This window comes from Mustela putorius, unplaced genomic scaffold (genome assembly GCF_011764305.1).
Source record: "Mustela putorius furo isolate JIRA1106 unplaced genomic scaffold, ASM1176430v1.1 tig00003909_pilon_pilon_pilon, whole genome shotgun sequence".
Lineage (NCBI taxonomy): Eukaryota > Metazoa > Chordata > Mammalia > Carnivora > Mustelidae > Mustela > Mustela putorius.
Window position 1 is genome coordinate 21,728,530 of NW_025422057.1, and position 18,048 is coordinate 21,746,577.

The 18,048-nt window shown below is 38.7% G+C and overlaps 1 long non-coding RNA gene across 1 annotated transcript; it reads left to right on the forward strand.

Moving 5' to 3' along the window:
- The first annotated feature begins 6 nt into the window (after positions 1-6).
- LOC101675647 lies at positions 7-17,426 on the forward strand. Its single transcript, XR_001181372.2, has 4 exons — positions 7-174; positions 11,570-11,615; positions 16,148-16,170; positions 17,210-17,426. It is a non-coding gene; the product is annotated as an uncharacterized LOC101675647 (long non-coding RNA).
- Positions 17,427-18,048: the final 622 nt, after the last annotated feature.

Consider the following 18,048-nt stretch of genomic DNA (forward strand, 5'->3'; position numbering starts at 1 on the left):
CCTGATTAGTCTCTCCAAGCTTAGTCAGCTTCCATTTTCTCTAGGAGTTACCTTCTGCTGTGTATTCACATACTCAGCGGTAACAACCATACTTTGAATTTTATAATATTTGACAGTTCAGATATTTTCTGATTAATTAATGTTACAGAACATACGTGAAAGAAATCCTGGCATGTAAGACATCCTATATAAATGTTAGCTGTTATTAGTATTAATGTTATCAATATTTGTTAGTGCATTTAATGATTATATCAATATACCGGGGAGTAGAGGGGCACCTGGGTGGCTCAGTGGGTTAGTCATCTGCCTTTGGCTCAGGTCATGATCTCAGGGTCCTGGGATTGAGCCCCACATCAGGCTTTCTGCTCAGCAGGGAGCCTGCTTCCCTCTCTCTTTCTGCCTGCCTCTCTGCCTACTTGTGTTCTCTCTCTGGCATATATATATATATATATATATATATATATATATATATATATCTCACACTGGGAAGTAAAAAGAGGATTTTTAAATTCCCAGTAAAGAGACTAAGATACCAAATCTCTTAAGAGTCTGGTGATTGCCAGCATTTTGCTCTGTGCTCAAGGGCCAGTGACTTTTCTTAAGATGACTTCTCCCAGCACCTGTGCATGGCTGCTCACACAGCACGTTCTTAGTCAATATTGTTAAATCCTTATGTAATTGATTTATAGAAGCCATAGGAAAACATTGGTTAAGAAGCCTATTTAGGTCTAAGTCAAGGTCTAAGTCAAAAATAACCTCCATATTAATTTCAAAAATAAGAATTAAAGAATTAAAACTTGACTCAGACATTTATATGCAAATAAAACAAAAAACTAAATATTCATACTATATAAACTGCACAAAAGATTTGCTTCAAGTCACAAGATCTTGTGTATCCACCAATCCTTCAAATATCCTCCATTGACTAATTTACTTGCTTTTGTTACCTTTAAGAAAACTCTGAAAAGGGCTGATAATTAATACTGTACTTAGAGAGTTGGACAAAAGAAGTAAAGGCCCAGGCCCTTGATGGGGGCAAAAATGACTAGGAGATGTTCCTTTGTGATTACCTCTTAAGATAAAGTTGACTTACTGAGCAGAGCTTGGCTCTTCCTCTTTATAGAATGTAGGACAAGAGGCATAGACCTGGAAACTAGCAATCACAACAACTACTTGTTATAGAAACATATTTAACTGAAGTAAAAAAAAAAAAAAAAAAAAAGGTAACTTGATCCAAGTGTTGAGGGAGCACTTGAATTTCTCAACAAGTGACAGATCTGAGACAGACTTCACATTAGCTGAGATGCGGAAGAGGTTCTCTGCTGCACAAATAATTCAAAGTCCAATATTTTGTACAACAATGTTCATCACTCAGTATGTAGTCAGAAGTATTTCATGCAAAGATGGTGGTTACACTGAAAGTTTAAAAAAAAAAAAAAGGTGAATAGTGGTAAATAAGGTAAAATGGGTGTAGGGAAGTCCATATTAAGTAACTCAACCTTATTACCAATAATATTTCCCAAACATCTTTATATGTCTGTTACTAAAGGCATAGATCATTTTTATTTAGTTCATATTCATTTCTTTTTTTAAAAGATTTTATTTATTTATTTGACAGAGAGATCACAAGTAGGCAGAGAGGCAGGCTGAGAGAGAGGGGGAAGCAGGCTCCCTGCTAAGTAGAGAGCCCGATGTAGGGCTCCATCCCAGGACCTTGAGATCATGATCTGAGCCAAAGGCAGAGGTTTAACCGACCGAGCCACCCAGGTGCCTGAGTTCATATTCATTTTGAAGTAAATGTACACTAATAATTTCTTTATGAATATTCAAGGTATGACCACTTTTCTATCTTTTTAAATCAAATCTATAGGAAACTTATAACTCTACTTACACTTATATTTTAAGTACCTGTTTAATTTTCTCCCAGGAAACTATAATCTTTCTAAGGACAAAAGCTGTGTCTGTCTCGTTCACTTAGTCCCTAGGACATAGTATGTTGCTCAATAAAATTTTATTTAATAAATGTGGATGCATCCTGTGCAAATACACAGAAAACGCAGTAAGTAATGTAAGAGGGTTGCAAGTGGTTTTTCTATAACTGTAGTAAAGAATTCCTGTTGTAGAATTGGGGGGGGGCAGAGATTGAATTTTAATTCTCTCCCTAATACAATCAACAAAAGGTTTACTTTAAACCTAGTCTATGTTACATACTGTAACTACAAAGAGAAGACCTATTGGCTCACCAGGGAGGTTATGGGATTGCAGGGTTCATAATATGAAGAATTTTTTTTTTCTCCTCATCATAAAAACTACAAGATATATCTGAGGTATTTTAAGTAGGAACCATAAATCTTTGAATCAGTTTTTTGGGTGTTTTGTTTTTGTTTTTGTTTTTGTTTTCAAAAGGAAATAAAGAGATGCGACCTTAAGGGGCAGAAATTCAGGTGTGTGTTGCAATTGTCCAGGCAGAAATGATGAGTGCTTCCACTCCATTAGTTGTGTGGAGACCGAGGAGAGGCTGGACGGGTGGCTGAGATTAGGAGGAAGTGACATGGTGGCAGCTGTGAGAGGAGATTCAGGAGGAAGAAGATGGATTAAAATCAGTCTGAAGGGTTGCACCTGGGTGGCAGAGTCTGTTGACCTCTAATTCTTGGTTTTGACTGAGGTCACAATCAAAGGATCATGAGATCGAGGTCCACATTGGTCCCTGTGCTCAGCGGGGAGGCTGCTTGAGATTCTCTCTCCCTCTCCCCAACTAAAATAAATAAATAAATATTTAAAATAAAAACAGTTTGAAGGTAGAATCAGCTGTCCTCTGTGACTGATTTGATGTGAAGAAGAGCTAAGATGGAGTATGATTCTCAGTTTAATGGCCAGCATCACTAAGTGGGTAGAACTAGCATATATGGGGAAGTAAGCTAGAAGACAATGCAACCTGTTGTAGGATAGGGATGGGCTGTTAGAACACACGGAGTTGAAGGTAACTGGAAGCCTTCTAGGTGAAGGGGCTAGTAGGCAGTTGAGTGAGTACACCAGTCTCTAGGGAGAGAGCTCTGGGCTAAAGGTGGGATTTCCACGTGAAGAGTATATGAGTAAACATTGATTCTAAAGATCCTATCTCTAGCCCTTCCTTTATATAATCATTGTAAATCACTCAAGGAATCTAAGTAGACGAGAAGTAAAGAGAATCCACAATAGCTTTTAGAGAACAATAGCATTTAAGCTGGAAAGAGAAGAGCAGGAGAAGGAAGCACATTTGGAAGTCATGGTCAGGGTAGTGCCAAAGGTAATAGGTGAGAATGATTTAGAAGAGTCCACTGAAGTATTGTTCAGGAAGGAGGGGTAATTCAACACTCAAGTGACAAAACTCCCATAACTGATGGGATTTGCAATAAGGAAGTCATCCATAGCCATAATTAGAGCAATGCCGGGGACTGAGCTGATTGCTTTACATGGAGAATTGTGCTTAATTTATACACAGCTGATGAGGCAGGTAATATAATCCTAATTTTACAGATGACAAAACAGTAGCTTAACTAACTGACTCAGAGCCACACAACAAGTCAGATTCACACCTAGGAAAGTTGATGCTGAAAACTGCTCTCTGAGTAATTAAGCTCCACTGTGCCACCCACTGACACATCTAATTATTTTCAATTCAGCACTTGCCAGTTCAGGATTATGTGGGGGGGTTTGTCCTCCAATGCCTCATAAACACAAATAATAATTCTCCATTGTTATTCTGAGGCATCCTTAGGACTGAGACATACCATATACTTCTATGTGTTCCCTGAGTTTTCAGACCCAAACCAGGTATATACCCATATGTGTCCTATCAATAAACAATACTGAAGAAAAATGAGCATTTAAGGTGTTATTATAAAGGCAGACCAGCCAGACTGTCCTCCAATGACACAAATAACAGATCGAAAGAGCAACGTAACTATTGACTATGCTCCTTGCTTCTAAGCACAGATCATTATACTTCTCTAATGATTTATGTGTGAAATTTCCAAGGTGATGAGAATAGCCACACACCGACCTTAATACAACCATAATGGGTTAATAATACGTCTTCCATTCTAAATGCATGAAAAAGCAGGCCACGAGAATTACACAAAAGAGGTCTAACTCGCATCTCTGGGGGCAGTTTCTTTGAGTTTAGAGTCCGGAACAAACTATTGAGGAAAGAGAATACTTTCCATCTTCCAGCTAATAAGTAAATCACCAGTTGTTTTGTATTTTAGAACATCTGAACAGTATCTCAGAGCTCTGGAAAGGCTTTATTCCCTAGTTCCATTGGCACACAAGCCATGGTCTTAATTGTGTACATAATCTCTTAAATAAGCAATGCCATGGACTTTGCACCCTTCTGGAAAAGTGGGCACTATAGATGTCTTTTGCATGGAACCAGCTGCCCTGGTTCAATTAGAGGAAAAATAAATCTTCCCATTTTGATGACAGCCCATGCCACCGACTAAGCAATATAGCCGGCTTTGAGAAAATGGAATCTTGTATTCTTTGACAGTGTAATTATTACTCTCTGTCAGCTTATTCTACTTTTTCATAAAAATCACTTAATACTTCACAAAGATATTACTTTTGCCATCAAATATCACTTTGGGAACTGTTAATAATTTAGGAACTTCTATATTAAAAATGGCTAATTCCGTAAATGCATGAGCTGCCATAACCTGAGAATCCCCCTATCCTGAAAGCTCTGTTTTAATAGTCTGCTCCCAATTTAGGACATGAGAGAGAGCCGGGCGGGGGGAGGGGGCTGCATTGAGGATCTACTTGTTGTACCCGAGTTTTTGCATCTGAGAGACCACCAAGGACCCAACACAGATGCAATCACACAAGGGTTTATTCGACAAGCTTAAGCTTGGGCCTAACACAGTGGAGTAGGGACTTGGACCCCGAGCTTAGTTAAGGCAGGGGTATTTATGGGTTCCTGTTACTAAAGCAGGGTTGGGGGCGTCTCTGGAACTAAAGCAGGGTGGGGGAAAGTTCAGCCCTTGGGCACTGGCGTCTGAGATGGCTGCCAAAGCTAAGATGGCTGTACTTATGCTAAGGCTAAACCTGGGGTGGGATGGCCTTATTTTTTCTCGGCCTCCACACTATTCTTTGGTATTTGGAACCCAGAGAGTCAAACGATTCAATGGCAAAGAATTTAGGAAAGTATTGCAAATACTTTTAAAAGAGTTTTACACCCTAACAACAGACTTATGTTATTATGATTATTTTTTAAACTTAAGCCTAAGCCTTGTTTTTACAGACTTTTCTGATTGAGCTCAAGTATTCTGACAATAGGAAACTCCTAATCATTTTAGTTGACTTTTTAAATGTATTTACAGAAAGTAAAACTTGCTCTTTCTGATGCAAACCAATGTGAATTTCTACCAACACATTCAATCTGTTGTCCACCACCACAATTAAAATAGAGCCATTGTGTCACACCCCAAATTCCTTTGTTTTATCTCTTTATATAATCAACCACTCTCTCCTTCCCAAGTCCCTGACAACCACTGATCTATTTTCTGTTCTTACAGCTTTGCTTTCTGCTGTTGTATAAGTGGAATTATGCAGTGTGCAACCTTTTGCATCTGGATTCTTTCACTTAGAATAACTCACTTGAGATTCTTCTATGGTATGTGTCATAGTTTACTATTTGATGGCTACTATTCCATTGTATTGAAAAGTAGCTTGTTAATCCTGAGAAAATGCATATGTAATGTTACCCTGGCAATGATAATAGTGACATGTGGCATGTAGATGCTTATTGTGGATCGGGCATTGCTGTAGATCTGTCCACACACTACCTCATTAAATTTTGCCATCCTAGGAAATAGGCAATATCACTATTCCACTTTATTGAAGGAAAAGGAGGAAAGGCTATATGACATAGTCACCTTCCCAGGACTATACCATTTGTAAATGTCACAGTCTGTATTAGCATCTGGGCAGCCTGACTTCAGACCTACCATTAAAATCACCATCACAGGGGTGCCTGGGTGGCTCAGTGGGTTAAGCCGCTGCCTTCTGCTCAGGTTATAATCTCAGGGTCCTGGGATAGAGTCCCGCATGGGGCTCTCTGCTCAGCAGGGAGCCTGCTTCCTCCTCTCTCTCTCTGCCTGCCTCTTTGCCTATTTGTGATCTCTCTCTGTCAAATAAATAAATAAAATCTTAAAAAAATAAATAAATAAAATAAAATAAAATCACCATCACAGACTGCTTCCCAGTAATAGTGACCAAAGCTAAGCATTTGCCCTTGGGCCATGGAAAGCATTTCCTCACTTCATTTTCACACAAATAAGGGTGGGTTAAGGAAAATGAGGCTTAGGGAGATGATGTAACAGGCACCAAATCACCATGATAATAACACCTAATTTTCAACCAAATTGTGAAAACAGAGTCTCAGTACCTTTTAAGAGTATTTAGTTTTGATGAGATTCTGGGTTTCAATTTCAATTTTTTGTTTGTTTGTTTGTTTCCTCCTGTGACATTGAATTTTCAGTTCACATCAACATGCACAGAGCCTTTTGCAGTTGGAATACCTTCTTGGGCCTTGGTACAAATCATCTCCCAGCCTTTAAGATTAGATAATAAAATGTATTTAGTACAAAAGAGACCTAGTCTCTATATTGATTTATTTTTGCCTGTGGAGGAATGGAAGGGATGAAAAAATTCATCTTGAATCAAACTACATGAAGTTGACATGTAGAAAACATTCTTAGATTCATTTTAACTTCAGGTTGTTCCTCAAGAGGTTAAGTCTTTATTCTAGAATAAAGATAAAAATAAAATTTGATGCTAGATTGCATATGGTATCACCTTATCATACACACTGTAGACTGGGAAGCAATAACCTCCAGCAGAGATGAGTAAAGGGAAGGTATGATTTTATTTTTCAATTGTATTTTTAGTAATAGTACAATACTCAGCTCACCTCTGTAAGAAAAAGGGCTTGAAGTACTTAATTTATTTTAATTAACACTTACTGTACTAAGGACATAAATAGTATACCGATTTTATTAAGGGATAGAATAGGAGGAAAATTTGAGATCTTAGGGTTGAAGTCATGCCTTGCTGGTAGTAGTGTTTCAGGGTAGAAACAGATTTACTAAATGTTAGAATCAGAAACAACACCCAGAAAAAACTCTGGTCTGACATTTCAGCAAAAATGTATTCTTTCACACCATAGTAGTCCTTGGATTATTGATTTCCTGAATAAGTTTCCATAAAAGAAACATATCCTGAATACTCTTTCCTACCTTCCTTTCTGGATTCATTACAGGATGTAATTGTGGAGTAGCGTGGAATGTGTGAACATCCTTTTCCTAACAACCTTAAACATTCTGGTCAACTCTCAAATGATTCCTAGTTAGATATTTGGACAGCTATCATTATGAGCCCTAGATACTTTTGGGGCATTATAGAAACTATGCCACAAAATGGAAGATTTGTTCAGAGGTAGAACAAGGACAGGACCAGTCTTGATATGGGGCAGGATTATGGCATTGTTCTTAGGTCTTCATACTGGTGGGAACTGATGAGGGAACAGAAGGCAAGCTGAGGACAAAGCAGAAGCTGACACCCTGAAACTACCTCCCCGCATGGGATATATGTGACATTCCTCAGGCATTCCTGGCTGCCCTAAAGGAAAAACAAATAGTTAACTTGTAGAGATCACAATCCTGCAATACCTGAGTCTCCCTCAGTTTACAAATGTCCTAGTGATTGACAAGGAAGAGGCTTTCTCACCAATAGCTTAACTTCCAAAGACCCATAACTCTGTTCCTGAAGCCCTAACATAATCCTCCCCTCCATAAAATTGAGAGAGACTGAGGCAGAGGGAAATGTAAATAAAGTTAAATTTCTTCTAAACCTAAAGCTCATTGATAAGCATATGTGACAGCAGGAATGTGACATTGCTCCATGAAGTTCCCAACTATTTCACTGTTAATGCCTCACTAAAAGGAAAATCAACCTTAGCTTGACAATGGCAAGGCCTCTGGTATCTTGTCGGTCCTCTTTAGCAGATGAAAGTTCTTCCAAATCCTCCCCTTTCTTTACCTCCCCCAGCCCCATAATATATAATCAGCCACCCCTCACAGTCCCCAGGCAGCTCTTTCTGCCCAAGGGTCCTGTCCCCGTGCTTTGATAAACCACCATTTTGCACCAAGACATCTCAAGAATTCTTTCTTGGTCATCGGCTCTGGACTCCACCCCACTAAATCTCACTTATATTCTAAAACTTCATCAGGAATTATCAGCTATGTGCAAATTTCAGCTCAATATAAGGGTGACTTTTTTTCAGATAAAGGAGCTCCTTTTGGAAAGCTCCAATTATCTTGAAGGCAGTGAATTGAGAAGATTCCTGAATCCTGTGGGTGAAATGATGAAGTACAAAGCAAGGCCTCATCCAGTACCAAGAAACTAGCTAGGAAAGTAGCTTAAAGTTTTTTAAAATAGCTTTATTGAAATATAACTGACATATAAGAAGCTGCACATATTTAAAATATATCATTTGATAAATTTATTTTGCCATAAAGCGTACAGTTCAGAAGTGTTAAGTATGTGATACTATTGTGCAACAGATCTCTAGAACTTTTTCATCTTGCAAAACTGGAACCCTGTACCCATTAACAACCCTCCATTTTCCCCCACCATTCTATTTTCTGTTTCTATGAATTTGACTACTTTAAATCCTGCATGTAAGTATCTGGCTTATTTCACTTAAGGTAATGTCCTAGGGATAAACCCATGTTGGAGCATATGACAGGATGACAGGATCTCCTTCCTTGTTGAGACTGAATAATATTCCTGTGTGTGCACGTGTGTGTGTGTGTGTGTGTGTGTTCTGTTTATCCATATACCCACTGATGGACACTTCAGTGGTTTCTATATCTTGCCTATTATGAATAATGCTTCTATGAATATTGGTAGGAAATATCTCATTCATATCCTGCTTTCAAATCTTTGGGACATATACACAGAAGTGAGATTTCAGGAGCATATAGTAATTTTAGTCTTAAGTTTTGAGGAACTGCCATACAGTTTCTATAGTGGTAGCCCCATTTTGTATTTCCACCAACAGTGCACCTGGGTTCCAAATTCTCCACATGTTCACTGATACTTAATATGTTCTATTCTTTGGTTGTAGTAGTGATCGTAATGGTTTTGAGTTATAAATTTATAACTGGACAATTTATGAACTGAAAACCGTACAATTTTCCAAGTTCAGATTATTTTCCTTCTGTGACTATTTCTACACCTGATCTTATACACATCCACTTTACCTCTTCTATTTTTCTAACACATTAATTAGAAAAATACATATCCTAAAAACAGGGTTTTTAATATTATATGTGATTTAATATCATATAGGATTATATGTGATATAATATAGATCAATATGGTATATAGAGAGATGGGGATATAAATACAGATGATCATACGTCATGCACGATTATATGTGATTGAGTCCTTATGTATAATAAGATATAGCAGAGATAGGCTAACTTCCTTGGCACATTTCCCTATATAGCTGCCTTTCACTCCCCTGCGATCCCTTCCCAAATAACTCCTTCCCTGGAGTCCTTGTCTCAGGGTCTGCTTCTAAGGGAACCAAACTAACACAAGTACCTAGTCATTCCTAATTATTCAGTAATATTATTTATTTAAAGTTTAAATTAGAAAAAATATATCTGATGGACCTGGCACAGTTCTTGGCAATTAGATTCTGTTCATTATACTCATCATAAGGTGTGATGAATGATTCATAATACTTTATCACTCCCCACCACCATTTCTTCTCCTGGAGGAAGAATGATAACCCTGGAGAGAGCCTTATGCAATCAGAGGTTGAGCATCTCAGACCTGAGTGAGACCCACAGCAGCACAAGGACAATTTTCTCCATGTCTATTAGCAAATATAAGGGCTATGTTTGACAGTCTCATTTTTCCCTCTGCATTTACTCTTCTAATCATCAGAAGATGAACAGTGGTGAAAAATAAGGGTAATAGAAATTGGAAATAATTCTGTGTGGGTTTAGAGTGTTTGACCTGCTGAGGCTGACTCCTGAAGAGAATTGTGTCGAGGGTGGATTTTTCTGTTAGTTTGGATGGAATGTAGGCTCCTAGAAAGGTTGGAACCACATTTTCTTCTTTTTCTTTTCTGAGATCCAACACAGTACTTGGCATATATGCATGAGTAGCAGTTTTAAAATCTAGCATCAAATCTATAAACTTTATTTCAGTGACTCAGGGCAGCAGCTGGCAGAATTGATTTTGCTCTGTGCTAGGCACCATGTTAAATACATTATAAACTCATGTAATCTCATAAAAACTCTCTTTTATATGTGGCTACAAAACAAACCATCCCAAATTAAGTTGCTTAAAGCAAAAACAACTCCATATCTAAAACTGGTCATCAAAGGGCACTGCTCTGGGTATATGCAAAGTCACCTGGAATGACCTTGATTTTAGCAGGTGTCTCTCTGTCTCTTTTCCAACCTCTCCACCTCTGTTTCTTTTAGTATCACACCGCCTGTTAATCTCCACTATTTGCCAGCTGATTGCCCTATTGTTATTGACAATGCCCTAGGGCATAAATTGCTACTTCATCTAGGACAGTTACATTTGAGTCCTTCACCTCAGCAGTTTTTGAGACGAATCTCCTGGGTTTGTTCTGACCTGGGGGCAGTCTCTGCTTCTTTGTTTCTGGGCTCTCTGCTCTTAAGGACTACCTCCATCCCTGGGGAAATTCTAACAGCCACTGGTGCAGAGCTGGGGACTCAGAATCAGGGTTCTGCTCTTCCAGTAGATAAATCCCTACTTTATGAGAAGGGAGCTGGGTAGGGACAGTCGCTTTGGGTCTTCCAGGCTTGTCTCTTCTGTATGGAAGCTGTGCCCTATGAGTGAGCTGCACAAAAACAATTGGGTCCCTATTCTTAGCCGGCTCTGCCCCAAAGTGGAGCCTCTGCTCTATTTGTGGGAGGAGGGAGAAACATACTTTTGGCCACACTTACTGGAACTTGAGCCTCTGCAGGTGAGGGTGAAGGGGGATTAGAAATGATTGCTCCTCTTCCAGAAAAAAGAGGAAAAAAAAGGCCAAAGTCATGCCTCATGTCCCACAACAATGTCTTTGTGCTCAGGTACTTAACAGTGAGCTGAACTGTCATTGCTACAACTGCTACTACTCTGGACCCTGAAAGTGGCTCTTTCTGTTGCAGCTGCCCTCCCTAAAATGGACTGTAAACTTCTCTTTTCTTCCTGATTTTTGCCTCTCTAGATTTAGAACCAAAGTTGAGTGTGGGTGCCGCTGATGAACAGAATCTCAGTCACATCCCGTAACCTCACTATAAGAGAAGTTGAAGGAGTAATCATCTCCTTCCTATACTGCAAAGCGAAATTTGCCTTCTGTTAATATTTAGAATCTGCAAGTTCCTCGTAAATAGTAGATAAGGAGAACAAATGCTTGGTGTCAAATTAATGAATAATAGAGCTGAGAATAGTTGCTAAGGGTGGTTATACTTACTGATTAATGTGGATTTATTTCCCTCAGGTTTCCCTCAAGGATGAAGAGTAGGATTATACCGTCCACATACTTTGTAAGTTACCAATGAGGAGAGTGACCTGTTGCAAACTTTCCATGAGTCTTTGTCGAATAACCTCTCTGTGTCAGGCATTGTGTTATGTGATGGGATTCAATGGTGAGGACAAACAGACATGTGCTTGGATTGATGGAGTTTATAGTCTATTACAGGAGAAGCATGTTAATTTAAAAAATGTAAATGTGTACGTATCTCGTATCTCGTAAGTACGAGAATGTGCAACAGTATATGACCCAGGCTAAGTATTCAGAGAAAGCTTATCTGAGAGGGAATGGCTGAATGAGGATCTGAAGGATAAAGAGAAAATAACTTGATAAGAAAGGAGATAAGGATGGCAAGTAAAAAAGTATTCCTCACAGCAGAGGGAAAAATACTTGCAAAGGTCGTAATGAGCCTGGAGCAAGGTCCCTCTGAAATACTGAAAAGGAGCAGTTATGGGATACTAGAAAAGATTTTGTGCAATTTCAGAGTGCAAATAGATACAGAGATAAAACAATACTGAAATTTAGAGAGCTTATTAAGGATCCGTACTTTTATCCAAACAACTCCAGGAAGTCATTATGGGAAGTCATTGAGGGGTTTCTAGGAGGTTTTCAGATAAAGGGGCTTGGATGCAGCCAGTCCACCATTTTTGGAAGTTCTGTACTAGTATTACTGCTCCTTAGCTCACCCCTGAAAATTGTTCTGGGAGTTCCAAATCCTTTTCCTTTACAAGCTGAACTTTATTCTTCTTCTGATAATCACATCTGCATTTTGAGAAGGAAACTCTAGTCCCAGTGACGAGAACAGATTAGAGCTGACATGAGGACACCAGCTGGAGGAGGCTGTCAGACTAGCTTTGGTAAGGGAGGATGGTGGCTTCACCTGGAGCTGTAGCAATGAAGACAGAAACAAAGATCTCTGTCCTAAGCTGAAGCCAAAGGTGATGTAGGATGAGCAGCTGGTGAAGGACAACAGACACCGACTCTGTGTTCACTGAAACCAAGTTAATGCTGTGAAAAAGGCAGTAGTGAGAGTTCAACCAGATCATAATTTTCCCCAAATTCATTATCTGCTGCTGCTGATTTTAAATGAAATATATTTAGGTTCTCATTATTCTTCTTTAGGAAAACTCAATGTCTAGTTGATTCTATAAAATTCTTAATAACTTCTTTGCATTTCTCTACTTGAAAAGTCATCCTCTTTTAAATAGTCCAGGTAAAACAATTATTTACTATGGATCATATTTTTCAAATCCACAATGATCTCATTAAATATCACTAACTTTAACATGTCCAAAATCTAAGATCTATACAAGTAATATATTTATTTAAATAAATATAATATTTTCCTCTGAATTATTTAAGGTGTAGGAGAGAAATTTATGTGAGCCAAAAAGCTCTGGTCTTTAGTTTTAGATGACATCTCCTCTGATACAAGTCAGATAGAACTAATGTGTCAACAAGAAGTAAGGCAGCATTGACTAAGTGCCTTGTTTCCTGTGGAGTATTAATATATGTGAGCATCTATGTAGGTCTTTAATTTGTGCATGTGGCATATATGAGAGATAAAGAGTGTGTTCATAGAAAATGTGGCTTGTCATAAAAGAAATGTTTCACCAACAGGTAGCCTAAGATTGAGTAATTACCCATGGGAGTCTCAGTGGCCAGGAGATATAATGAGTCTTTGTCTTTGTGGTATGAATTCTTTCATGGTATGACCCCCATACCCCCATAATATCCCTCTTTGGTCTCTAGCTCAATAGTTGAAATGCCTTTATGTTAAGGAAATCCTCCTTAGAGAGGACTTGCAGGAAATTTGGATCAGCTCTTAGATGTTTGATGAGATCATAGCAATCAGATCTTCTGTTTTTGTCAATTGTGGGGAATAAATCATAGGAGCCATGGGAGCTTTGAGGGATGACATATCAAAATCATAAATTTTGGGTCCATGGTGCTTCCAGGAACTACAGTGGACAGGTATAGGGTACTGGACACTTGTTAGTGAATAATGATTGTGAGAACCAAAGGTTACCAAAACGTAACCAAAAGCAAACTTAGTTAATTTCTCAAAATTGCTGGGGCAAGCCCTGCCTGATATCTTGAGTGTTTCAAAGGTTTATCAAAGCTCACCTTTTTAGAAACAAATGTGTGTTCTTCAGAGGACCGTGCTTCTCACAGTATGGTCTCCAGACCATCAGCATAAACATCACCATGGAACAACATTCACCACACACATTCAGAAGTGAAATATACTCTACCAAATATTTGGGGGGAAATTGGAAAAGAGTTCTGAGTGCATAGTCAGTCAGCTGTCTTTGAAAGCTCTGTACTTCTATGTCTGTTCCTCATCCCCTCCTTCCAGAACCATCCTGGGCATTCTAAATGTTTTTCCTTTATAAGCTGAGAATTACTCTCACCTGATATCAGGCACTCAGTCTCACTTTCTACACATAACAATATGTGATCCTAACAAAAATGATCCAATTAGTCTCCTAACAAGAGAGAAGCTGATGCTTGTTGTCAAGGTAAGCAATTCAGTATGCTTCATCCCACTCTCCTACTTCCTTTCCTAGACTGAATGCTACCTGAGAGCCAGGATCGGGTCTGCCTTACCCACTCCTGTATTCCCAACAGTATGTCTGGCACATAATTCTAGGAACAAATTATTGAACAAGTAGATGAACAAATGCCAAGTTAGTGACTAAATTGGGGGGATATCATCCACCTAGGGAAGTGACTAAACTCTTTGGCTTTATGATATTCTTAGTCAATAAACTCATGGGTTGGTCAGGCCTCCAGGGAGATCATTCAAGGTAATGAGGAGGAAGAAAAGACAATGTGCCTGTAAAACAGAAATTGGTGATCAGCTAGTGGGGAGTAATATGTGTACTGGGAAAATGTGAGATCCAAGAGCAGACAAGTACAAACTGGTTGCAGATGCCTGTGCCAGAAGACTGAAGGCCAAGGACTTTGGGCCCATACCTGCCAGTGCAGAAGAATGACATGATATCAACTTTGGCTAATTCTTATGAAGTACCTCCTACATACCAGACATTTTCATAGACCTAATTTATACCTGCCAACTACCTTGTGGGTGGGAACTTAGCTGTGTTTCAAACATAAGGGAACTAAAGTTCAGAAAAGCTATGTAATTTTCCCAAGGTCAGGGAGCAAGTGAAAGACAGACCTGAGATCCATCCTACAGTTCCTCACTCCAAGGCCACTGCCCTTTAAAGAAAGATTAATCAGTCAGTAATGAGTGAAGAGGCACAACTTTCAGGAAAAAAAAGTTACTGGTCTTAAGGTGGCCCTCTCTTTTCTAACAGGTGGGAGGAATTGAGGTGAGGGGTGGGGTGGATAGGTGTGAAACTCTCAGGTTAAGACTGCATATAGCAAATGCTCGAAAATGTTCAGGTTCCCAGTTCACTATGAATTAACTGAGTAAAAAGCAGCCTGTGATTCTTTGTAAACTTGTAGAGTGTCTCCCTTCTCTGGACTGTGAATTGTGTCTCTGAGAAATCACAGCAGGACAGGCGAGGTGGGAAATGAATGTTTTCTCCCTGAATGTGAGCCTATGCTGTCTTGTCACTTCAGTCAGTCCCTAATGATTCTCTTGTGTGAGTTTATACCCATGTGAGGCGTCTTGATTTCCTGCATGGTTTCTAACCAACATGTGGTCCCAGAGTATAATTTTGACCTCGGGGAAGGGTGAGGTAGAAAAACAAAGAGAAAAAGGAGGAAGGAAATAAGGTGGCTGTCCACTGTTCAGTGACCTGATTCATGTGTTTATACAGACACACAGTATAGATACACCGCTAGTGGTAAGACATTTCTGTGGGACTCTGTGCAGGCCCCACAGTAGTGATGATTAGAGAACAATGTTGGGGGCCTCATCAGGTCAGGCTGCCATTTTTTAAAAATTCGAGTATCGTTGATACACAATGTTACATTAGTTTCAAGTGTACAACATAGTGATTCAACAAGCTTTTACAGTATGCTATGCTTATCACACGTTTAGTCACCATCTGTCACCATACAATGCTATTACAATACTATTGACTACATTCTTTATGCTGTGCCTTTTATTCCCACAACTTCGTCATTCTGTAGCTGGAAGCCTGTATCTCCCTCTCTTTCATCCATTGTGCCCATCTGCCAACCCCCTCCCCTCTGGCAACCATCATTTTGTTTTCGGTACTTACAAATCTGATTCTACTTTTTCTTTGCTTGTTCATTTTTTTAGACTCCACATATGAAAGAAACCATGGTATTTGTCTTTCCCAGTCTGATTTCTTTCACTTTGCATATAATACTCTCTAGAGGTCCATCCATGTTGTCGCAAATAGCGTGATCCAGTCCTTTTTACGGCTGTGTGATATTCTTGTCCGTGTGTGTGTGTGTGTGTGTGTGTGTGTATCGCATCTTTCTTATCCATTCTTCTATTGATAGACACATAGGTTGTTTCCATATTTTGGCTATTGTTGATAATGCTGCAGCAAACATAAAGGTACATATTTATTTTTTAAATTAGTATTTTTTTTTTTTTAGGCTGCCATTTTGATTCAAAGAAGGTAAGAACCACTCAGAGGATGTCTCCAGATGTCCTCTTTGTCTGGATAGTTTCTAATCAAGCGTAACTTCTGTTGACAATTCCATGATGATTCTTTCAGTATTCCTAGAGGCACTGCATACTCATAGTTTCTTGTTTACATGGAATATATCACTCTGTCAGCTAAATCTCTCTGCTGGAGATGAGAAATGGCCCTTGCCACTGTTTTAGATGGGTGCTAAGAATGGCGAATATTAGCTTCTATTTGAGTTTCAAGGATAGATTTGGGATATTCATAAAAGCAGTGGAAATAATTATATTCACATTATTAGTTCTAGATGTGTTTCTCATTTACCAATACATTTTTATGATCCAGGCACTAGGCTAAATTATCTTTACTTATTATCGTTAATCCTTACCACACACTTATATGTAAATGTTAGGTTTTCCTGTTTTTCAGTAAAAGAAACTGAGAATTAGAGAACTGAGTTGATTTGTCTAAGATACCTAAGTTCATACATGGTAAAATTGGGATTCCAACACCAGTTTATATGTCTGAAATTTTAATACTTCCTACTGCACCACTGCACACTGAAATTTCAATCAACAAAAATTCAGAGGTTGATTCACAGTGAGGCTTTGTTTGAAATCAGGAAAAATTGGATGTATTCTGTGTGTCCTGTTTCCAGATCATACAGTGTTGTGGGGTATTTTTTTTTTCCCATAATTGTCATGCCTGATTATTCATAGAAAAAGTCACATAGAGAAAAACATTATATAGTATTTCTATCATATGAGTTAAGAAAATTATAGTCAGGTTTTTTCTTTCATATTTTACTCTTTAACCATGGAGTACTAAAAGGTGTGTCTATCCTCAGAAGGATAGTTTACTTCTCAAAGAGGTGACAGATTTGCAAAGGAACCCAAGTGACTAGAAACTAGATAATCTTGGCGCCACTATAGAGGCCAAGATTATATGTATATATATACACACATATGTATATGTATAGAGATAAAATGGTGTCATTCCAAAGATCAGAGCATTCCTTCTTACATTTCAGTGGAAGAGGAGATCTGGAGAGTGGCTACAAGATGCAACAAAATGGAAATGACCATGGCTTCAGGAGACCAGTGATCTAGCCCTAAATTTTCCCCTACCTCCCAGAGGCAAGAGAGGTTTCTTCTCTTTGGGTCTCCCAGAATCACATGAAGGAAGAATAGCTTAATCTACATTTATATCTATTTAAATTTCAGACAAAATTTCTGGTAAAATTAAATCCGTATTTGAAAAAGACTAAGCATGGGGCGCCTGGGTGGCTCAGTTGGTTAAGTGCCTCCTTTAGCTCAGGTCATGATACTGGGGTCCTGAGATGGAGCCGTGTGTGGGGCCGTGCTCCTTCTCCTCTGCCCCTCCCCTGCACAACGGCACTGCGCACGCGCTCGCTCTCTCTAGCTTATTCTCTCTCTCTCAACTAAATAAAAACTTTTAAAAATAAGAAATGAAAAAGACTAAGTATAAATACATATAAAAATAAATAAAAATCCAAATCCTCTGAGAATTCTTTATTTGTAGGAATTATCAGCTCCTACAGGAACTGTGGAAACAAAATTAACTTTTAGCAAGGGAAGGAATATCAGTCGTACCCTCAGCTCTGAAATAGGATGAGCTATTCCAGGCAGTAAATTTTTAAATGACTAGTTAATATAGGTTTCTCTGTGAAATATAGCCTGACTACTACAGAGTTCAAATTGTTTTAATAAACTTTACCTTGAACACTAGAATATTAATAAATTGAAGATAAGAGATACTAAGTTGAAACCTAGTTAGTTACAATGACCACAGAATCTTCACAGCACTATTATTGCTTGGGGTGCTGTAATCCCACAACATAATAGAACA